At 42.6% G+C, this 25,074-nt stretch overlaps 1 protein-coding gene across 3 annotated transcripts in view; it reads right to left on the bottom strand.

The window, feature by feature from the left end:
• SHISA9 (shisa family member 9) overlaps window positions 1-25,074 on the bottom strand; it is a 1,213,953-nt gene that overhangs the window by 239,755 nt on the left and 949,124 nt on the right. The gene's annotated exons all lie outside the window — the stretch shown is intronic.

Below are 25,074 nucleotides of genomic sequence, written 5' to 3'. Positions count from 1 at the left end.
ATTTTGAAAGATTAGATATTGTGTCCCAATGATGTCTGTGCTCAGTCCATTTAGTCATCTTTTTCTCTACTTTAGTACTAGTATGTTGAAACTTCAGCAACAGTTACTTGAATGGTGTATCCACAATTAAAATTACCATAATGATGATGTGAAAGTCTATCATATTTTCACAATACAGACTCACATTTACTCTTTCAATCCTATATGTGCTTAGATATTTTGGGTGCTCTTGTTGCCAAGTGTATGAATATCAAGTTGTTAATGTACTCTTTTTTTCTTAGTTCCAGAGAAGAGAACATGTAAGATATGGGAGCTGTCAAAGTGAATGTGTAGAGTGATTATCTTTCTTTCACCGCTATTTAAGAGAATGTGATAGGTGGGAGTTTTAACATTTTCAGAAATAATAGCACCATAGCAATCTTCTTTCAATTTTATTAGAACCTTTCTTTTCATATTTAAAAGCTAGAAAAGTGTGTACACCTCTTCTTATCCACATGCATTCCCAATACACATATGCACACATACAACACACAAAACACACATGTACACATGGGCAAATACACACACAGAAGTGCTAATGCACATATTTGCACACTCCACACACACATACAGATGCACTAATGCAAACAGGCCCACATGAAAACATGCATGCACACAAACATGCACTTGCATACTGTATTCTGGGACTACCACAGCATCTTCAACTTAAGGATCAACTTACCCATCAACAACAACACAGTAACTACCAACAACAAATTCACATACATACAATGGAAAAAACAGACCTCAAAACACTCAACTCCATCTTGAAAACAACATACTAAATATGAGACCTTCAGGCATACACATGTTCTACATATTGGATCTCCACTGCATTGGGCAGCCAGATACTGATAATGACCACATTCAGTACAATCAAAAGTATGAAATCTCAACTAAACATACTAGAAGGCAAGTGGAGGAAATCAAGGGATGGAAAAGAAAAACATGTTCTACCTTAATCAGTGATCAGAACCACAAAATGACTGCATCTCTCTACAAAATAATTGAAGTGCAGTGCACATCTTAATAACGCCACACAATTCCCACAGGACTAGGAATTCCAGAGTGCCAAAATACATAAACACTACAATCACAAGCCTTCTGTGACAAACCTCCATGGAACTGATGTCAAAAGTTGAAAGGATATAAATTTACCTTAAGGAGAACACAGATAACACTCCTCATATACATGATTTAACCTCCGCAAAGATGGACAACACCGATCATTCGCTACTTAGCACTTTCAACACTGTGTCAGAAAATGACTGGCAAAGCATTACCATCACAAGCAGACCATCCAGACCACCTCCAGACTCAACACCTCGAAAAGTCTTTAAAGCTATTCTAGATACAGCCTAAGCAGAGGAAAGTAGTTAGAGGCCTCCTCAGCAAGTCCCTGTAAAAAGGTTCTTTGCTGCCCAAGTTAAAACTCTCCTACCTTAGGACATTTTTCAAGAAGAAGAACCTCTACCCATCCAAGCAGCAAACTACAGACCAATATCTAATAACTGGTTCTGAGGTAAACTATTTGAAATAGAACATTAGACCTAGTAGATCCACAGAATCAGCCCTTGTATCCATGTGGGATGACCTAAAACTAACAGCGGACAAGAACAGTGAAGCAAACCATTTGCTTCTGGACTTATCAGCAGCATTTGACACTATCCAGCACCACACACTACTAAAAACATCTCCATCATCTTATAATACATGAAAATGCTCTGAAATGGACTGCCTGACACCTTGAAGACAGACAAAGCTTGATGCATTAACCACTGTAGCATCCCTCAAGTATCCATTGTATGTCCTCTTACATTTAGCATCTACTTTACTCCCATAACTGATTTGATTAGAATGTTAAACTGTATGTGCTACAACTATGAAGAGGGTATGTAAAAATTGATGTCCCAGAAGAGCTCAAAAATTCAAAACTTAATGACTGTCAAGCCATTGTGGTGGATGCTCAGAGAAATTGAGGTTCACCACTTTACCTACTCAATCCATCCAAAATCCTCTCTTCCACCAAACAAATCCGGAGTGGACTGCTGTGAAAACATCTGCTGGCCCAGCATCACTAGCACCCACCGGTGTCTGTAGGAAGCCCATGTATTGTAAATGAGTTGAGGCCTTCGTATCTAGCAGGAACCCTTGAAGGCTTGGCTGCTGGCCAAACAGCCCTTTCCTGTGACTTGGGTTCTAAAGGAGTGTCGGAGGCCAGGTTCCCACAGGAGTGGTGGACCTATTGTTATCAGTGGGGAAGGCAGGGTGGATTGCCTGCTAGCTGCCTTCGGCCAAGTTGCAGGTTGTGGTCACTGGCCTTTTGGACACAGCTGTGTCTGCATGCCACCAGCACTCACGGGTGGCTGGTAATGGCACACATAAGGGGCACAAATATGGTGGTAGACACAGCTCTCGATCAGGGATTTATAAAGGATAGATTACTCTTGGCTCAGTGATAACTTCCCCACCCTTATAAAGATTTCAGAAGCCCTCTGCGCCACGTTTTGCCTCTGATACGGGATAGTGGCTGAGATTTGCCTGATAATGGGGTAAGAACCACCCCTCCTTCATAATGCAAAATAGCAATGGTGCCTTATTGAGTCCCCCCTCAACAATATCGGGCACACTGGAAGAGGCCCCACAATAAATACTTTCCCTGATATCCGCCATAATTGGCTGTGGTACTGCAGGTCTTAGAGGCGAGCTGAAGAAGGCTCTTGGACATTCAAATACATAAAAGGCTTGGAGACTAAACAGACTCGCTGATTATCCAAGCGACTGGCTGTTTGTGCTGCACTAGTTCTAATATAAAACTGAGGGCAGTGGAAGTGAGACAGTTATTGATTGCTCTTCAATCAGAAGACTTCCATCACTTATACCCTCCATCAATCAACCATGAACTGGATATAACAGAGGTGCATTCCATATATCGACACTGGCAATGCAACAACCTCCTCCACATTATACCCAACAAGGGTGAGATAATGACACTCATCTTGCTAGTAATCCAATGCAGAGGACTCAAATTAAAATCAAGCTGCGACTGCACATGTGCTGAAGCTATGTATCATCCATGCAAATCCAAACCAGATAATCATGCATGGCTAAGGTTAAACCTCCTACCATACTAAGATACCTAGCAGGCATTCAGTGAAAACACATGAGTATGCCAAGACATGTCACAAAGGATGTCCTTTACAATGTCCCCTATTGGTAGCATAGCTTTGCTCAAGATGACACTCCTCCCCAAAGTCAAATTACCCTTTCTGCCTACTGGCATTAACCCTTGCAAATGTGACCAAGCAGTTATGATCCTTCATTCAGCAAGGTAAGCACAACCTGGTGCCCTTCCCCAAATAGTGCTATACGTTTTACAATGGTGAGCTTGCCATAATGGACCCCCTCCATAATGCTATAATGGACACAGCTGATGGTAGTCAATGACTAGATATACAGATATACAGATCACTAAGAACCCTGCTTACTGGGGAGAACTATGGATGATGAGGAATCAATCTCAATATGCTAGCCCTCAAAGTAATGAGATCGAAATATAATGTGACTGGTGAGACCTCTCCGTGGTTCGGCAATTATCTACTCCAGGTTAACAATCTGCAAGGGTTTAACGAATAGAAAACATTCAGTATATCTCACCTGGTACACTTAATGGCTGGTAGCACTATGAAGTCCTTTGATGAAAAGAGGGAAGAATTCAAGCTTGAAAGATCCCAATCAAACCTAGACCTATAATTTAGACATGCCCTTCGAACATATGCAGATCTACTACAAAAATATCCCAAATGGTTGGATGCCCCTAAAACACCATATATTTATACTTTATCTGTCAAATCACACTGGGAAACAGATACAGATACTGTGTTCATTGTCACGATGAAGTGAGAGATTTTCTCTATACTGTCTGATCCTGTAGATGCATTGAGCTCTTTTGGAATACTATTCAACGTGACCGGCAAAATGACCTTACTTCATACGCTAGATGTCACTCCCAAAAGTGGCCTTAATAAATATCCTGGAAGATGAAGGGTTGTCACACAGAGAAAAAATACTGCTCTGTCCTGGCCTAACTATCGGTAAAAGAGATATATCAAAAACCAAGAGAGCACCAGAGTCCCCCGGTAATCCATGGCTTAATGCTGTATGCTTGAGTAACCTATTTATAAAGCCTGGGGATGCCTGCAAAGCACACAAAAATAAAAGGGGAATGGGTGCAATTTAGAGGGCTATCACTAATCTAAAATGTTGAAATCTTAGGAGGTCATAATAATGAGAGCCGGGATGCAATGGGAGGACAAGAGATGGAATAGACCACATGGGAAAGAATCTATATTGTTGTGTAAATGTTTATGGCTCTATGTGTGCTACAACCACAACCAGATAACTGTAAGACATGTTGCTCTTCAATACCATGTAAGACTCATTTCAGTAACTGTTCGCTAAATAAAATGCTAATAAAAAGAGTTGTGGAAAATAAGACTTGATGACTGTTTCCATGTCATAAATGCAGGGATGATGAGTAAATATCCACACCACAATGATGAGATTATCACATCTGGACGATGACACAAACACCAGCCTACTGTCATAAGACCCAAGGAACTCAATTTCCCACCAACTACATCAAGAGATGTAAGAAACCTAGATGTGACCATAATTCATCATTTGGGGACAGTAGATTTCTAATGCAAAAGCCGGGAATCTGACACTTTGGGATTTTAAGATAGAAAGCTGTCCAGTAGTTAACTGACCTGGACCCTGCAAACCAATATACTATGTTTAATTTTTAACTAAGTGGAACTGCTCCACTGATACTGACTTGAAACAGTACTCCCTGAAACAGTGACAGGATACCGTACAGAATTAAACATAGTGCCTGTATTGTAAAGAAGCACGTCAATTCAGCAGTATGGGTTTTTGAAATTAAAAACAAAGACCGGTCTGAATCAACTAGAGTGTCTTCAAGATTAATAATGACGACACATGGGAGATTTACCCCCTCTGATAGCGAAATCAAATGGTTTAGTGGCTAGAATATATGAACAAAGATTTTTATTTGAGCTATTGTCCTGAAGAAGGTGATGAATCACCTTAACACCGAAACGCCGCGTCAACAGTATGTTCCTTTTTTTAACTAATGTATTTTATTAAAATGTGTCAAAAATGTATTATTGTTTTTACCTTTATGCACTAATAGTGTGCTTTGGTAAATCATTTGTGGTTAATTGTGCAACCCGATTGTAAAACAAAAACATTATTTTTTAAATAAAAATCTGTTTCACATTACATTCCTTTTCTTATTGTGTTTATATACTCCTTAACACTGTGGTTCCCACATATAAGTTGGTAATTTAGTAACTTGGAAAATTATGTAATTTCTATAATTTTTTATAAAAAAATATTTTAGGCATGGATTTACTGTATCTGGTCTACTAGTTTGGTTACAGCACTGGTTTTTCTTGTCTAATATTGGGGAAAAGGGAAGCATTGTTGTAGTTTGTGTATACATACCCATCCATTTTACGAGGAACAGGGTACCTCCCTTACATTTTTGACATCCAATATAACTACACCATCCCTTAACCATGAGATGGAATCCAGAGCAGCACAATCTACAGTACACTGATATGCCACTGCCTGTCCAGCACACTTCTGCATGTTTTTTTACATTCTTTGATAAGGCAAGTTATGAAAGGCTGACCTGTGTCTAGTCTGACTATTACATTGTAATATAAATTCATATATTGGCCCTGGCCTTTACCAACATGCTGTTGTGCAGCTGATTATAGTTAAAATAGGCTGGATAATAATTACCTTACACTGCTTGTCCTCTTACCCTCACAAACCCTCTACAAATGATGTCTATTACCCAGTACATTCTACAACAACAAAACACCCATCATCAATTGAACAGTCATGGAACAACTGTGGAGATATGCCACATACTTATTATCCACCACTGTAGATCCAACAAACAACATAGTATAAACACTTCTTGACTTCTTCCATAAACATTCATAAAGGGATGATTGTAGCGAAGTTCACCACACAAGACCAATCACCATCTCTCCTCCAACCTATACTGGCTCGAGAACATATAGAAAGATTTCAGAATGGAGAACCACGTATGGTACCCAACTTAGTGGACTGTGATCATGAGAAATAACAGAAATTGCCAGTAGAGCTAATCAAATCTACCAGCTTACCTGAAACCGTAAGCTGTGCCTTTCTCTGTTTATGTTTATGAGATTTATAAAGCGCTCAAATACCCATGGGTGTCTCGGCGCTGAGGACGGCAGCATGAAACTTACACCTAGGATACTTATTGTGTGAATAGCCATGTTTTCGTCATTTTCCTGAACGTTAATAAGGATTGGGATGATCTGATCTGCAATGGGAGCGAATTCCAAAGTTTAGCAGTCACAACAATGAAACGTTTATCGCCCCAAGAGGCAGTTTTAGTGCGTGGCACTTTGAACAGGGATGCCGTAGATGAGCGAAGTGCCCGGGATGGAATGTAGGCTGCTAAATCTCGAATAAGAAATTGAGGCCCTGTGTTGTGAGATGTCTTGTATGTGATACACAAGGCCTTAAACATTATACGACTCTTCACAGGGAGCCAGTGAAATTTCTGAATAACATGAGATATAGGCTTATATTTAGGGGTTCCCGAAATCATCCTGGCAGCTGCCTTCTGAATAGTTTGCAACTTACGGATAACCTTATTTTGGGCATTCAGGCGAAGCCCATTGCAGTAATCAATGGTAGACATGATTAGAGTGCTGACAAGAGTTTTTCCTGATGTCAGGGAAAGAAATGGTAGTATTTTTTTTATCATGCGTAGTTTATAAAATGCAGCTGAAACAACTGAATTTGCATGAGGAGGAAAAGTTAGTCTATCGTCAAATATTACGCCTAGATTCCTAACCTTGGTGACTGGGGGCGGTGGAGGACCCAGTGACAGCGGCCACCAGGTTGAAGACCAGGCTAGAGATAGTTTACCGAAGATCATGACTTCTGTTTTATCAGAGTTTAATTTAAGGCAATTGCTGGTCATCCAATCACTGATGGCCAGCATGCCTCCTTGAAATTTTTCGGCTACTTCCTCTCCATCATTTTGTATTGTCAACACCAACTGAGTGTCGTTGGCGTATGAAGTAAGGCCCAACTCATGTCTCTTGATTACTCTAGCCAAGTCCGCCATGTAGATATTGAAAAGTGTCGGACTTAGGGATGAGCCTTGCGGGACACCACACGGGAGGCTCAATTGGGTGGACTGAAAGGTACCAAAATGTACCGACTGAGTGCGGTTGGCGAGGAAGGAAGCCAGCAACTCTCTGGCTTTTTTCTGGATACCTAGTTCTGCGACCCGGTCCATCAAGATGTTATGATCGACCGTGTCAAAGGCTGCTGAGAGATCCAGCAGCACAAGAACTGCCGTGCCTCCTTGGTCTAAAATAACTCTGATGTCTTTGGTGGCCTTGATGAGTGCGATCTCTGTTCCGTGGCCTTTACCGAAACCGAATTGTGTGGCATCTAGCAGCTGGTGGTCTTCAATATATTTGGAAAGTTGGATGTTCATTACCTTTTCAAAGATTTTTGCCGGAAAAGGCAGGCTAGCTATTGGCCTGTAGTTTTTAGTTTTGGTGGGATCCAGGTTTGCTTTTTTAAGCGTGGTTTTATGATCGTTTTCTTCCAAATCATGGGATAGATACCTGAGGTGAACATGGAATTACAGATAGTAGTCAAGACTGGTGCCACTTGATCTAAGACTGGTATAAGTATGGCCGGGGGACAAGGATCATTTGCTGAACCTGATTTTACGGAAAATATTATACTAGCAATCTGATCGGAGGTGGTATTTGCAAATTCCAATAAGGAAGATTCAGAGGAGTCCCTTATTATTGGTTGAGCCTTAGTGTTGGTTACCAACGCGAATTTCAAGTAAATATTGTTTAGTTTTTCGAAAAAAAAATCCGCTAAAGAGTCACATAGTGACTGAGTAGGGGCCACGTTGCTTGCGGATGCTTGGTCTGACAATTTGACAACTACTTAAAATAAGTGTTTATTAGAATCTTGTGCAGCTTCGATCTGAGTAGTGTAGTATCCCCTTTTTTCTACGCGATCAGGTGTTTGTAATTAGTAAGTACGGTTTTATAAACGAATTTTTCCTGAAGGTTGTAGGATCTACGCCATTTTTTTCCACAGTTCCTGCACAATTTGTTTTGTTCTCTAAGGAGTTCGGAGAACCAAGGAGCTGATGCTGTGCTCCGATTTTTTTAGATCATTTTATTAGGCACCAGCTGGTCAAAAGCATAATTTAACCAGTTGGTGTAGGTTGCTGAAGCTACGTTGGGATCCGACAAGACTATTGGTTGAGTTGAGGATAAGTGCATTTTTAAAAGCTGGGGGTCTAAGCACTTCCATGCTCTTCGTAGACCCGGCTTGATCGATAAGGTACTGGGTGGGTGCTTGACATTGGTCTGAATATCAAAAATAATTGCATGATGATCAGACCAGACTAAAGGGAGAATACTCTTGAAATGGATGGCTTGAGAGTTTGAAATGAGGACATCCAAAGTGTGGCCGGCTTGATGCGTAGCGTTTGAGACTCGCTGAGATAAGCCTATCGCTTCCAGATCTAAAAGTAGATTATTAGTATTGTTGGCCAGATGGTTTTCTAAATGAAAATTAAAGTCCCCTAAGACCGTAAAGGTAGATTTGACTGCTAAAGGTTCTAGCAGAGTGCTTAAAGTTGAAAGAAACTCTGTCCTGGGTCCTGGTGGGCGATAGAGTAGAATGCCTTTAAAGGTTTGAGATGCGGTGCACATTACACTGTGTTCCAAAACATGATAACACACCTCAGTGGTCATCAGGCACAACATGGAAACACTTCACACATAGGATCAAAAGAAAGAAAACACCTTCAAAACACTCACCCTGCACCACGTAGTATGCTGCCACCTAGGCAAGTATGTCTGTGCCGGAGTTGGTCAATAAGTTATATATGAATGTAGTAATTACTATATGAATGTTCCACTACAATACTATACAATAGACACCCATGCACTAATGCTCATACATGCACACTCCCACTCCTCCCCTTTATCTGTCCCCACACACACACACACACACTCACACGCACTTGTACTTACACACACACATGTAAACAGGCTCACTTTCTAAGATGCATGCTAAAATACAACCACTTTGGGCCTGATTCTCAAAGGTAAGTTATGCATTTGAGTAGGTTTACTACTTGTAGTATTCACAAACTTGAAGGTCCTGATTACGAGTATAGGTGCTATTTAGAGCACCTGATAAATAATGATACCCCATAGCACATTATTTAGCAGATATGATAAACAGCACTTAATATGATTATATGGGGAATAACTCACCAAAATCTGCATGATATGGTGAATACTGTGTGTTTTGCCACTGCTAAATTTCGGCAGGTTTAATGCACCTTGTGGTATTTAGCACATCTAATAATTATAGGGTGCATTAAATACCTTTTAACTTGTAATTTCAATCCTTGCATAAACAGGTGTTCATGCACGGGTCGGAATACACTGACCACATCATAATCAGGCCCTAAGTATAAACTTACTACAGTACTGTAAGTTACATGTCTCCACCCCCAAAGTAATGCAGTTTAATCTTGTGTGGGTGGGTGACGTCCCTCCTTAAACACCTCTTACACCTCCCTAATCCCATCCCCATTAATTCTTTAGTTGAAATTCTTCTCCTTTTCCACTCACTCCCCTGTGGCCTTCACACATTTACTACTAAAATCTATATTAACATGAAGTCAGGAGGAGAACTCTGAAAACATGAGCATAGGCTAATATAACATTTTGTAGTATGTTTTGTAGCACCACAAAATGTACTACAAGGAGCAGTGTGAGAATCAAGCCAACAGTTTTTTCTTATTCATGATTGAAGCTTCAGATTATGTGTTTTGTGCCTGATGTTGAGATTACATTCAATTTGACAGTGATCTTCCTTCAAGGAACATTCTGTTTTACTGATTACCATGCCTTAGATGTTTATTCGTATCCTGTTTATAGAAAGAAGAGTAAATCAAGTATAATCATATGTGACAATGATCTTCCACTAAAAGAAAACAGAAAGGGGATAAATAAATTAAGAACCACTCCATTAATTAGCACCCTGGAGAAATAATAATGTATGTGTGGAAATCCTCGCATAAAGGCTGTACCTTTCATTCAGCATTTCTCCTTTTCTTAATTTATCTAACATGAATGATGGAAAGGAAACACAACAAAATATGTCAGCTACCTGTGATAATAACACCTATAGATGAGGTCATAATTATTGTTTATATGATGTTGTATGGTAGTGCGATGAGCTTTAAACTCAGCTTGAAGCTGCATGATTGAAGGTACAGCATGCTGATGTGTCGGGTGTTAAGGATGAGGCAAGCCATTATCACTTCAAAACATGAAATTTATCATGCAGTGCCAACAGGTTTTCTCACTTATTTACAAAGAGAGCTTAAGAATTGGAAATTTGTTGATTTGAGTGTTAGATATTTTGCAAGAACTTTCACTGAAGAAGGAAAACATTGAAAACTAATAATTTTAGCATCAACAACCCAAAAAGTCAGATTTATCTTCGGCTATATATTTTTAAATACATGGGCCAATATATTGTTTACAAGACCATGAGGTCAAATGCCCGCTGTCGCATTACATCGAATCCCACAATCTTCCCAACCCTGTCAATCAGGCATTCTCCCTCTGCCTAGAAGCAAAACTCCCCTCCTAGCAGGAAATAGCAATCTTAGAACACCAAGTACGCAAAGCAGAATGTATTCTTCTTGAGTTAAGTGCCACTTTCATGCTGTTTCACATACCATCCTCTTTTAAAGCCTTGTTAAAAATGACATCTCAGGGCAGGCCTTGGCCAGGCTAAACTGCCTCTTAATGGATCACTCTCAGACAGGGCACTCACCACCCTACAGATCTGCTTTGGGGCCTCTTGCTTGTGAGGTTCCACAGGGGCCGCCCCTCTACCCATTGTATTTCATGACTACATATGTATCATTAGCAAATCTCATCCAATCTTTTGGATTCAAAATAATGTTTTATGGAGATGACACTGAAAGTCTGTGACCTCAATTTTCACATATTTAATAGTGACAAGACACAGGTTGTGGTCTTTATCACTGGAACTCCATCTATTAGCCTGAGATCTAGGAGCACCACCACCAAACCAAGCTTGAGCAGTTCGTAATCTCTGCATTACTTTTGACAGTGTTCTATCCTTCAAGGAACACATTTCAAAAGACAACACCTCCTTTTTCCTTATCCTAAACATTCTTTGAAATCTTTTCACTTTTCTATCTACAACAAGAAAAACCTGTTTCCAACCTCTTATGCTAATAAGAATGGACTATTGCAGTTATTTAGATTTGTACCTGCATTATAATACCTTCTTCGACTTCTTGAACTAATTCAAAGCTTCACAGGCAGCCTTACTTTGCCTGCTGGCCTTTTCCTATGTCTCTTCTCTTCTGCAGCAAAGTCACCGGCTTCTGGTAGCCAAACATATCCTCCTTAAAGCCCTCTGCATGTGCCATCTCTCTTTAGACAAAGCTTCCCCCTTTAACCTGCAATAGTGGTTCCGGCACCTACCCCCGGTCTGGGTTTATGCGCCTCTTCTTCTAAGATACTTCAACCAACAAAGATCCATTTCACCTGGACAGGAGGTAATCCTTTAACCACCTGGCTGTACAACACCAGAACTCTCTGCCTTTCTAGTAATTCCTGATATAGCTGTCTTCTAAGCAATGCTGTTTCTTTACCTCCTCTTGCATACAGGTCACCCTTCGAGAATACCCATTAACATGACATAACATATAACAGTTTTGTTTATGCTGTTAGATTTTCAAATACAATAAAACATTTTGACCTCACTTTGATGGAATGTAACTTATGCCAGAGTAATTTTGGGTAATTGCATTACACTTGTTACACACAATTTCTAAAACTATACTTTTAAGGCATTTTGCATAGTTACACGCCATTCACTGTAAAAGATTGCCACAAATGCACACAATCAACAGTACGTGAGCATTTGTTGTCCACAGTACTTTTGTTAAAAACGCCCTTGTACCAAAAATATAGGAAGAAATGATTGATTGGCATTTAAGGTAAACACATGTAATTTCACTTAATTTTGCCAAAATGTTGCATAACTATGCAAAAGCAAATTACTTAAGTTCATAGGGGCATATCAGCAATGAGGCGATAGAAAATTATCGCCGCTTTTGCGGCCATTTTCGGCCGAAAAGCGGCGATAATTTTATCGCCTAATTAGCAAGGTCACGCTAACGCGTGAAACCTTGCTTTAGCGCACAAAATCTTAACGCCCAGCTTTGCATCTCTAATGAGATGCAAAGTGGGTGTTCCTGACCTAACATAACAGGAGAAATGTCGCTAAGCGACATTTCTCCTATCATCAAGCCCCACGCTATGAAGCATAGCGGCAAGAAAAGTAGCGATAACCCCTGTTATCGCTACTTTCCTTACGCCTGCTTCAGGACTGACTTAGCCATGATATCCTACGGAGGGTGGATGTCAGGGCTAAGTTTGTGAGGCCCTATCAACAAGCTAACACCACATTTCATGAGATTATCGGTGGGTTTCCAGCAATAATCTCACGTTAGGCAGTTAGCGCTAGGATTTTTATCGGTTTTGAGATAAGCGTTGCTAATAGCACGCTAACTCAGCGATAAAAATACACGCTAGCAAGCGATAATTATCCTAGCGCTAAGTGCGCTTAGCGATAATTATCGCCGGTGTTGTTGATATGCCCCTACGTCATCTCATTGTGAGATGATACAATTTTAATAATTGAAAAAGATAATAGGTAACAAACATGCTTACCCATCTCTCAAAGTGAAAACGTAATGCATACACTATGTTTTGACTCACAAAATCTATGCAAGGATCTACTTACCAGAACATGCCCCAGTGATATGTCAAATCTGATGGGAAGGTATCAACAATGATGAACAATGAGAAATCAAATCTGGAGCCTAAAGGACACCCAAAAAATCCTTCATACACCACAATAAGGATTTAGAGCTGGCTTCTCTACAGAATCCATGCTATTGGGCGTCACAGAAACTCTTCGCAAACGTCTGGACATGGGAGAAATGATTCATAGGCAGATGATACCCAGCTGATCTTCTCCTTGTCCACCAAGAAGTAATCCAATGTGTCATCTCTCCAGTTAGGGCTGCAAAAGATAGCTAGCTGTATGCATACTAACTGGCTGAAATTAAACGGTGGGAAAACTGTAGTTCTTGTCCTTGACAGAAACAAAGATCTCTGGGGTCCCCAACAGTGGCCGCCTCAAATGGGTGATCTCCCCAAACCGTCACAATCAGTCCGTAATCTTGGTATAATCATAGGTGACCAACTTTCTATGAGGCAGCAAGCGGTTAAGGTCGCCTCAACCTGTTACACCATCCTAAGATGGCTCAAAAAAATACTTTGGATGTTACCAAGATCTACGCAAAGAACAGTTATCCAGGCCCTGATTGTGTCCAGACTGGACTATGGCAACGTCCTACATTTGGGAGCCAACAAGGAGGTGTTTCGAAAGCTGCAAGTCGTCCAGAATTCCGTTGCCAGACTACTTTGCCAATTACCCAGAAAGGCCTCCATCTCAGGATCTCTCTGCGACCTTTATTTAGTTTAGGGTGGGGAATCGCACTAAATTTAAAGCCCTATGCTATATGCATAGGATTAAATCAGGTGCAGCTCCACAGTATCTTAGTACTTTGGTACACCCTTACCTTCCCACGTGCCTTCTTCGATCCTCTACTCAGGCTAAGTTCCAAGTCCCCCGGATCAAACAAGTACGTATGGGTGGTCGGTCCTTTGCCTGCTTAGCTCCTTCACTGTGGAATTCTCTCCCCTTACAACTCTGGCATGAAACTATTTATTACAAATTCCGCAACAATCTTAAAATATGGTCATTTAACCAAGAGTGTAGCTCTGTCTTCTTGCGTGTGTCAGATGGCGCCGGGAAACCTCCGGGTAGCTGTGCGCCTTAGAAATTTAATAATAATAATAATAATTTAGAAAGACACGGCAGCCTGAAAAGTAGTAGGAACCATATAAAGTAATACCTACAAAATTATGATACAGGCACAATAGAGTTAGAGATAACATGGTTGTTGGACTTGGGCTATTTGTTTTTCCTAAATTTGTTTTTGATGGCCTTAGCCTTCCAAGGCTAACCAGTGCTAAAGTGCTTATGTTCTCTCTTCCAAACATGGTAATGTTTGTGTATGCCCACTTGGCATATTTCATTAACTTATAAGTCCCTAGTAACGTGGAACTACAGGTACCCATGGACTGTAACCTAAATGCTAATAGTCAACATGCAGCACTGATTATGCCACCCACTTAAGTAGAACTTTAAACATGTCTCAGGCCTGCCATTACAGCCTGTGTGTGCAGTTACAAACTGCCATTTTGACCTGGCAAAATAAACCTTTTGCCAGGGCCAAACATTTCCTTTTAAATATATAATTCACCCTAGGGTAGGCCCTGGACAGCCCAGAGGGCAGGGTACGGTGTATTTTGAAGGTTGGACATATATTGTTAAGGCTTTCATGTCCTGGTAGTGAAAAATTCTTAGTCATTTTTCACTACTGCAATGTCTGCCTCTCCCATAGGATAACATTGGAGTTATCACATTTTATAAATGTAATTTCCAAATGGGACCAAGTAACCAGTTCATGTTTGGTGTATCTGGAATTGTAATTAAACATCCTAACTTGTGATGAAGTCGGATTTTAAATTACAATTTTGAAAATGCCACTTTTAGAAAGTTTGCGTTTTCTTGCCTTAGCCATTAAGTGCCCTTTAGTCTGTCTCTGGGTCATATGACTGGGTGTGGCTGACAGGTAGGCTTTGTGTATTCCTCTTAGACAGACATTCACACACACTGGGGAGTATAGGTGTGCCCGGGTGACCCATCACTGGCAGGATGGAAGGACAGAGCTGGGCACAGCCCCACTTTCACTTGAATAATATGTTTCCTATCCCCACACTAAGGGCTGCATCCCCCGTAGTGTTTTTGGAGCCAGGACAGGGCAGGCAAGAATTCTGTGAATTCAAAGGGAAACCTGCTGAGGCTTCTCCCACTTCATAGGAAGTCCCAGGTAGAAATATTGGACCTCAGAAACCAATTCTTCAGTACTCTACTGGATCTTTGGAGACAGTTACAGGACAGACTGCTGTGCTGCTGAAAGGATTGCCACTCTGCTGGACAGCTGCCCTGTTGGACTACTGTCTTGCTGGACTGCTGCCCTCCTGCCTGAGCCAGAGGAATTTGGACCTGTACCTAAACTCAAGACTTCAAGAGTGACTCCAAGGGCTAGTCTGCTGGCGTTCTGTTCAGAGCCATAGGGACAAAACAGGATCACAACCACCTGCAGCAGCACCTAGATCAATCTGGAGCAAGCCTTTGACCCCCAAGAGGAGCCCCTCAGGCCCTGGACCCTTGATGTGGCATCAGAAGTTGAATTGAGGTTGATGGGCTCTTCGCAACCGTTAGCGGGCCTGTTGGCACTTAAACCTTGTCACTCGTCCAGCACACCAATGTGAGGTTCTGTCAACCTGACTTCACTCAACAAAATCAACCTCTCACAGGGAGTCCCACCACAAAGCTCCAGCTTACCCACTTATGAGAAGTTGGCCTGGTATATGATGTTCACTAGTTAAAGTGACCACCTTGTACCATGCCAAGCAACTCTTATGGTGTGGTTGTAAGTCAACCTTTTCGGACCAGCTGCCCTAGTGGTAGCGTAGGCTAAGCAGTCTTTCAGGCTAAACTCGTTTAGGCATGTGAAGCAAGCTGTTTTACCATATGAAACCCCCTTTTATACCAATGAAAGGACACCACACAGATATATATTCTAAATATATATGTATTTATTACTCAAAGTATCCCCTAGACTCTTTATGAGCACAGGAGCACAAATCGTTAAACAAGAAAGTATTACAATATACAGAAGTTGCACTTTATATGGATAGGCCCTGGTGGCCGCTCAAACCATATACTAAAATAGTGGTATAAGTACCACGAACAGGAAAGGGAAAAGGCCTAGGGCCTCTAGAATCGCTGCGCCTACAAGGAGCTAACTTCAGTTAGTGACCAGGAGGTCCACGGGTCGAGTGTGCAGTGAGGAAAGTTACACGCGGGCTCCCATAGGTTTTCAATGGGTGCGTAAATGTTCAAAAGTTACTGCTAGAAGGGTCTTCTGGTTGGACTACGAACTTAAGACTTCAAACCTAGACATTAGAGATGTTACTCTACACTTGTGCACCAGAGTGCCAGCTTTACCTCACCCACAGGAAGCGGGTGCATAGGTCTCGAAGTGCGTCGGGTTTCGTCTATCTGTTCAATGGAGCCTGATGACAAAGATGCTGCAGGCGGTCGGTCCAGAAGAGATGCGGTGGATCCAAGGGTGGATCGGAAGTGTAGAAGACCTGAAAGCAGAGGGGACAGTGTTCACAGTCACTAGCCAGTGACCGGCGTGGCACCAGGGAGGTACCAGGCGATGTCGGGTGCAAACAGGTGAAGAGGTGTAGCTTGTCTCTGCAGCCACGTGGTCCCTGAAGGTCGACGACGTCCAGGAGTTGGTACACGAGCTGTCCCACGCAGGCTCTCGCTGTCGGCGGTGTCAGCGACTCGGAAGAAGCAAACAAGCCTTGGCAAAAGCAGGAGTTGCAGGAATCGAAGAAAGCTGTTAGCGCTGACCAGCAAGGTCAGAGGGGCAGCTCCTTTGGAGGGAAGCAGGGGCCAGTCTGGAGCAACCAGACCAGCATCGTAGTTTTCAAAAAGGTTTGCCAAGATGGCCACTAGCCAACGTGCCACGGACCGGGCAGGCGCGTCGAGTAGCAAAGTGCAGAGGGGCCCCACGCAGATCGTGGAGATGCTGGAGGGCTCACCTTTGGTGCAGATGCTGATCGGATGTTGGGCTTCTCAGGACTCAAAGCACAACTCAGAGGGAGCCTCTGTTGTCGCGCTTGCAGCTTGTCGAGTGTCTTCCAAGATGGCTGGCTCCACGTGTCTCGGTGCCTCCTCGGGTTCCTTCTTTGCAGGGACTGTGGATCGGGCTGTGAGAGGTCTGGAGGTCCAGTTCTTGTCAGTCTCTGGGCTCGGGCTCCGGTGGGAGGCGGCGGCAAAGCAGACGTCGATTCGCTGGTTGGTGCTTGCGTGAGCAAGATGGTCACTCCCTGAGCATAGGGGAGATTTCCTTCAGTCTTCTGTGCAGCATAACGTCGAAGTTCCCGTCTTCTTCTTAGTGTTAAGTTGATTCCAGGATGTCTGAAGTCTTAGGACACAGCTCCTACCTTTAAGCGGATTCTAGGGGCCGGACTACCTGCTAGGTCCCTCCCTAAGGGTGGGACCAGGAAGGGGGGTGGTTACACCCCCAATCCTTTGTCCAGCTCGCCCCAGGTCTGGGGCTGGTGTGCCCCAGGACCGGTTTGAACTGGCATATGCACCGAGGCTCCTTGTGAGCCTCAGGCATGTCTGATTCCATTCAAGCCCTACCTGACCAATACACAAAATCCTGTCTGGGGTGGTGCTCGCACCTCCCCTGGCAGGAAACCCTTTGTCCACGTCTCCCAAGCTGGAAGGACTCCCAGCAGCAGGAGGGCAGACTTGTGTCTGTGGTGGCAGCGTCCATTTTGTGGAGCTGAGGCTATGTCTGATTTTACCCGGGTTTCAGGTTCTGTACATGTCGTGTCCCTCTAGAAGGGTGGAATGCTAACCCCGTCGCCAGAATTGGCGAGGGGTTAGTATTCCAATTCGTATGACACCTTACCCGACATGTTTTGATAAAGCCAAACCAAAGATAGCATTTAACCGCGAGGTTCATAATGCACTTAAGAGTATATGGTATGGCGATATCTGGAAACGGTAGAAGGAAGTTGTTCCGACCACTGCAGACAGGCTCAGCTCATGCCAGAGCACCATCTCACATGGAACCAAGCACTCTGCCTTCAGGATTGGAAGGCCTGCCATAGGAGTGACTTATAGGCTAACATGTGTCCCCTTTAAGGTTAGGTATAGGTATACTACACCTAAGTAAGAGGTGGATACACCAACTTACCCCAGCTGAGTGATCAGCCAGTTGTGTCAAATTGCTAGGCCAGGCCAGGGGTGGCACAATACATGCTTCAGCCCCCGGTAGGCCTTAGATACACCAATGCCCTGGGTACCTAGTGTACACTGGTACAGGGACTCACAGGGTAATCCAGTTCCAATGGGTTATGCACCTAAAGTGCATAGTGTCAATTTAGTAGAGAGGACAGCAGGCTGGGGGTCTGATTAGCAGGCCCACAGCCTCAATATGTCAAAAACCAGTGAAGCAAAAAGCAAAAATTTGGGGTGACCATAGGATAGCAGACCCTACTCTCCTACACCACTCATGACAACAACAGGAACTTCAGCTACAGTGACAACATCAGGCCTGCTCTTCACGCTTCTCTGCTCCTCACGGCCCCCTACAGCCAGAACAGGAATCTTCGCGCTGGACTGAGTAGGTACATTTTCAGTTTCAATGGGACTAACATGGTCCTTGTATCCTTTCCTCTCTCCATCGTGATCAGCCTGAAAGTGTGACGTTCTCCCTGTTCTGTATAAACAGACAACCACGGGTGCCACTTTGGCCTCTTTTGCCTATTTTCACCTAAATCATTGAAATTGCATGTCTTCATTTCTACTGATTGGATTTTTGTCAGTTTGGTCTTGATTTATTTAATAGATTTTACTCTATTTTTCAAAATCGGTGTAGGATTTTTCTTAAGATGTGTTTTCACTTTATTACTGTTTGAAGTGCTGCATAAATACTTTAAACATTGCCTCTGAGTTAAGCCTGACTGCTCTGCACCAAGCTACCAGAGAGTTGACCTCAGGTTAATTCGGAATTTGCTTGCGCCTCACCCTGACAAGGATTGTGTTTGCTGCTTGAGTAAGGTTTCACCCCTCTCAACCAGTAACCCATTTTCTCACAAAAGGTTATAATGAGCCGTCCTGCTGTGCTATGTAATTTTATGTGAGATAGTTAGAACATCTAAAGGACAGATTGATTCCTATTTCTAAAACCTGTTGGGGAAAACCTTTCATGTCGTTAAAGTCTGCTGTTTATGTTAACTTACATCTGATCATGATTCTGTACTGGAGACAAAAATTATGGAAAAGCCAGCAGTCACTGAATGAATGCAACATTTTGAGCCCTACAATCTATTGCTTTCTGCCTGAAACAGAAACTTCATTGCTTACTTTGGGGTATAATACTGTAGCAGTTAGATAATTAGGAACTGCATGCTAGTCTTACTATTATTCCTTAGCCTTTGATATAATTTCCTTTTCAATCTTAGTTAACCCTTTATCAATAGTTGCACAAGGCTTGATAAAAGTCCCTTCAACAAACATTATGAAAATAGATCCTCCTCAGTGTTTTGGGGTTCTAGTTAACCATACATGATCTTCCTGGCATATGGAGCCTCTGATCATTTGTTATCTACTGACACTCATTTTAGATTGAATTATTAAGCACAATGTTTTTTGCCATTCTCACCTGTATGACAATCTACTTTATTTTTCAATGCGGCACTGCCTCTCCGAAATGTAGGACATTGTTATCTGCAGTTTCCTTACTGACATGTGGATAAAAAATAATTGACACAAATTGAATGCTTTCAGATCTGATGTTGTCATTATTAGCACTTTAATTATACACAGACAGTTGTGCCTCTCCAACAAGAGAGTTGTCTCCTGTGCTGAAATCCAAAGTAGCAACTATGGGAATATGTTTAGGTTAAAATATATACTTTCCTTCTCTCATCGAGTTCACTATCAAGAGGGAGTATGTCTATATGTACAGATTCCGTATTATTATTCTGCCTTCTTTTCCTGAAATATTTAGGGATTCTGTGGCTCTAGCAATGGCAAATTTAGATGGATTATTGCAGTACTTATCAGGTGGCCCAAAAGTAAAATCCACCACTTTTAGGAGGCTCATATAGCCATAGTTAAGTTAGCACACAGCTTCAAGATTACATGATCTTGTGGTAAAACTTGCAGTTCTGTTCACTATTTAGTGGATAAGAACATAAATGCATTTTAGAACGGTTGACTTATTTTTACAGAACTTCTCTGAAGTACTTCATTAAGACGATCACTCATTATGTCATGAGTACTCCTGTTGTATCATTCACTCTTCATGTCCCCTTTTACAAGCCAGCGCCTGTTGAAACACTTTAGAAATCACACTTCTCTCACCTAAAAATTGACCTGCTTAGACCATTGGAATGGAAACAACCCCCTGACATTTATGAAGAATGTAAAACATCTTCTCTTTCAATCAGCATTTCTTCGCAGCCTACGTCTTGTCTCCCTTCTACACATTTTTAAGGAATTAATTCAGGTAAAACATGTTTTATAATTATTCTATACCAACTACTACTGTTACAATAAGTTATGTTAGAGGAAATCTTTAATGCACCATGCAGACATGTGGAGTTTGTGATGTTTCTATTAGGACTGAGATGATCCACATACATTGGGGGCCTACTACATATACATTTCAGAAGAAAAGGCTTCCTGGATTAAAAACTAAGAACCTAAGCAGAGGAGAGGAAGGAAACAAAGAGAGGGACATTGGCATGGAAGGGTAGACCAAGAGATCTGACTTAGGAATTATTTGAGTGTTGTGCAATGGTGATCACCTGCCCCAGAAACAAACAGATGGCAGGTGGTAGCAGTCGTAAGGAAGACCATTTAAAACCATGGTCATTAAATTACAGTTGAAGATGTAGTTGTCTTCAGTACAAATTACCAATGATAAAAGCACATACCTGAGATGGCCATTGGGCTTCTAAAGATCTTTGACACTGGCAAAAATTAATGAACCGTGGTCTAAACTGGTCCATGTCACTTTGAGAGCTGAAACTGGGGTTTAATGTGTAACTGGTGGTTCCTTGTTGAGGTCCTCAGGACCCCATACCCATTTAAAGAATTAAGAATTGTATATGGGAGATTGGAGTGCTTAGACAAAAGTTCAGAAGGATAGTGACATGGCCTGCAAGAAGGTGGATAATTTACTGAGGTTGGCACAGATCATCACCCCAACCCAACAATGAGATATCGTTCAGCAGGTATGTTTAAGACATGTCTCTGTGAGACTTCAGATCTTATACTTGCGTTACCACTGTATACAAATATGCTAGTAATAGACACTGATTGCAAAACAATTTTAGCAGGGTTCCCCAACATTAGACACAGCTATATTCAAATCAAACTTCTTCCAGCTGCAATAAAGCAGGGTCAAGACTGATTTGCATATGGCTATGTCCAAACTGAGATGGCCTGGTGTGAAAAATAACAGTAGAGAGTCCAGCATTTTATACTGCTTTATGTATGTCAATGTTAACCACAGGTGAGATGGAAGTGAAGGTTAGCAGTATCTGTATTGCAGCTGTAGTGTTTCTTACCTTTTGCAGTATGACTAGGTGATGTACTTCAAGAGCTTGAGTTTTAGGTTGTTCTTGTGTGTGCAGTATCTATCAAAGCAGGTAATGCCTCTCTTTGATCAGTTTATTCAACATTGCTACCCTCTGCTCAAGGTCTTTGTCAAGACGTTGACAATGGATAACTCCTTCTACAGAGGGTGTTAATTGCTTATAATTGCCCAGACTGAAATGATGAGTTTAAGCCTAAGCTGATGTGCATATTGAAGGGAATGACATTTACAGCTGTCATCTACAGGGTTCACTCCCGCTCTCCACGAGTCCAGACACACCTGCAGACAACTTGAGCAGAAATGGAAGAACAGCAGAACTCCGGAAACCCACACTACCTTCAAATCAGCTGTCAACGCCCACCACCTCCTCCTCAAAACCAACAAAGAAAAGGCCCTCCAAGACAGAATCAGTTCCAATGAACACAGCAGCAAAAACCTCTTCACCTTCATGAAAGAGTTCGCCAGCTACAAAAGCGAGACCACAGATGTCCCACCGTCCCAAGACCTATGTAACAAACTTGGCACCTTCTTCCACCACAAGATCAGGCAGATCTACAACAGCTTTGATACCCTAGAGCCTACCACTGCACCTTACACGACCACAGGTAACTATGTCACACCCCAACACACCGTGCTCTGCTGGACCCCACTCACAACAGAGGACACACTCAAGCCTAAGAAGAGCATCCACTCAGGAGCCCTGTGGGATCCCTGACCGTACCACATCTTTCATAGAGCAGCCATCACCCTTGCCCCCAGCTTTGATGCACCATCAACTGCTCCATCGAAAACACCACTTTCCCCGATGACTGGAAGCAGGCCGAGATCAACCCCCCACTGGAGAGGTGTGGGGCCGCGGCTAGGGCAGCTGACTTGGAGCACAGGGTTCACGGTTTGATCCCTGGCTCCGGCGGCAGAAGAAGCCGTCCTCAGACCTCGACAGACCTCAAGAACTTCAGACCCATCTCCCTCCTCCCCTCCCCAGCCAAGGTCATCGAGAAGGTCATCAACGTCCAACTCTCTGCATTCATAGAAGTGAACCATTTCCTGGACATCAGTCAGGCTTTCGAGGCAACCACAGCACCGAGATCTCACTCCTGGCTGCCACCGACGACATCCACTCCCTCCTTGACCAGGGTGAGACCTCTACCCTCATCCTACTGGACCTCTCAACATCATCTCCCACCGCACCGTAATCACGAGACTCCACGACGCTGGCATCATGCCAAGGCACTGGACTGGATTAACTTATTTTTCGCTGGCCGAACTCAGTGAGTTAGACTACCTCCGTTCCGCTCAGAACCTACAAAGATAAGCTGCGTAGTGACCCCATGGTTCCTCCCTGATCCCCACCCTCTTTAACATCTATTTTCCCACCTCACAGCCATCATCAGAAGCCATGGACTCAACATCATCTCCTGCATCGATGACACCCAGCTGATCCTCTCTCTCTCACCAATGAACCCACAACCACCAGAACCAACTCTCACAGTGGAATGAAGGCCGTTGCTACCTGCAGAGAGCTGCCTCAAGCTCAACTCAGACAAGACTGAAGTACTCATCCTGGGACCCACCCCTTCAGCCTGGCACAACTCTTGATGGCCTGCTGATCTGGGACCCCCTCCCACCCCGACAGACCACACACACAGCCTTGGCATCATACTGGACTCAACACTCACAATGAAGCACCAAATCAATGCAGTTTCCGCAGCCTGCTTCCACACGCATCATCTGCTTCTAAAGACATTCGGATGGAAACCCGCAGAATCCAGAACGAAGGTCACCCATGAACTCATCACCAGCAGACTCACCACGGCAATGCAGTTACGCCAGCGTCACACAGAAAGAGTTCAAAACGCTACAGCCAGACTGGTCCTTAACATCCCCCACTGCAGCCACATAATGCAACACCTCTGACAACTCCACTGGCTCCCAGTCAACAAGAGAATAACCTTCAAGCTCCTCACACATGCCTACAAAGCTCTCCACGACAAAGGAAGAGTATTCCAGAACCATAGCCGCACATTCCACATACCCACCAGACAACAACGTTCCACCCAACTTGCCTTAGCCTCCATCCCCAGAATCCACAAGACCAGAACCGGAGGAAGTTCATTCTCCTAGCTCACCACCAAGTCCTGGAACACCCTGCCCCTCCACTTCAGGCAATCCGCATCACTGACCCAATCCAAGAAGGACCTCAAGACCTGGCTCTTTGAATGATTCTCTGCCCAGATGGACCAGCAGCTGCCCCTCCCCCTGTGCCTTGAGACCCTCACGGGTGAGTAACCATATTTTATAGGCCCCTGATTGATTGATTGATGTATGCAGTAAGACGAACACTGCAAATCAACAGGTCCCTTGTCGCGGTCTGCTTCATATCTTTGCCACTCATAGAAGGCAGACAAACAGTAGGTAGAACCTGTAATCTAAGCCTTACAAGTGGCTGAGCCAATCCTACCACTCATAACTTTCCGTACAGGTTCTAATCACATGGTCTATCAGGTTAATTTTGCTGTCCAATCTAATCTCTCAGATAGCTGGTTTTATTCCACCATCTTTTCAGTTCTGGTTTTTGGGTATGAGGGCTGCACTTTCATAAATCTATTTATTTATATATATTATAAGTATTTCAATTTTGCAGGGAGTCGACAATGTGCATTGTTATTGGAGAGTGTCACTTTACTCACAATTGATATTTCTTTGTTATAGAATGCAAGAACAAGCTTGGCTGCAGAGAAGTTATTTTCAGCCGACTTAACAGAGGCTGTTCAGTTGGCAAAATGATAAACATAGGCTGATTGCCTCAGAATTTCTTAGGAGTTGGGTGGATTATCAAACTTTGCATGTTTGTACAATAAACCATTTTATCATATGTTTATTTATTCATGATTAAAAAATATTGAAGCGTGCCTCTGTAACTTTCCGTTTTCCCAGAAAAAAAAGGAGCATATAGAGTAAAGCATCCTTTCAGTGAACCCGATTTGAGGCATGCATTTCTATGCGGTGGCAGATTGTTTTGGTAACACTATAAAAATGTCATGCCTCGAGCAGCTGTGTTGTAAAATATCCAAGAAATTGGTCATGCACCTCGTGTTGAAAAATGGCAAATTATAAAAGTGTCTTTAATGTTACATACTTAGTGAATTATTTCAGTGGTAACTGCTAGTACAGATGAAACCTGTTATATTTACAGTAGACAAACCAAACATTATTTATTACAATCATTAGGTTAGATGTTATTACAAGTCAACAATTCATGGCAATAATTATCATGATGCCTTATGATGAAAAGGAACTCATAGGATGTTTCCTGACTTTATACAGTGAATCCTTTTTAGGAAGCTCAACTAACTATAAAAGGGGAATTTCTATGGTTTTCTATGAGTGAAATGTCAAACTAACTATAACATCCCTGAAACCTATGGTTT

The sequence above is a fragment of the Triturus cristatus genome, chromosome 10 (genome assembly GCF_964204655.1).
Source record: "Triturus cristatus chromosome 10, aTriCri1.1, whole genome shotgun sequence".
Lineage (NCBI taxonomy): Eukaryota > Metazoa > Chordata > Amphibia > Caudata > Salamandridae > Triturus > Triturus cristatus.
This window is presented reverse-complemented; position numbering and strand designations above follow the sequence as displayed.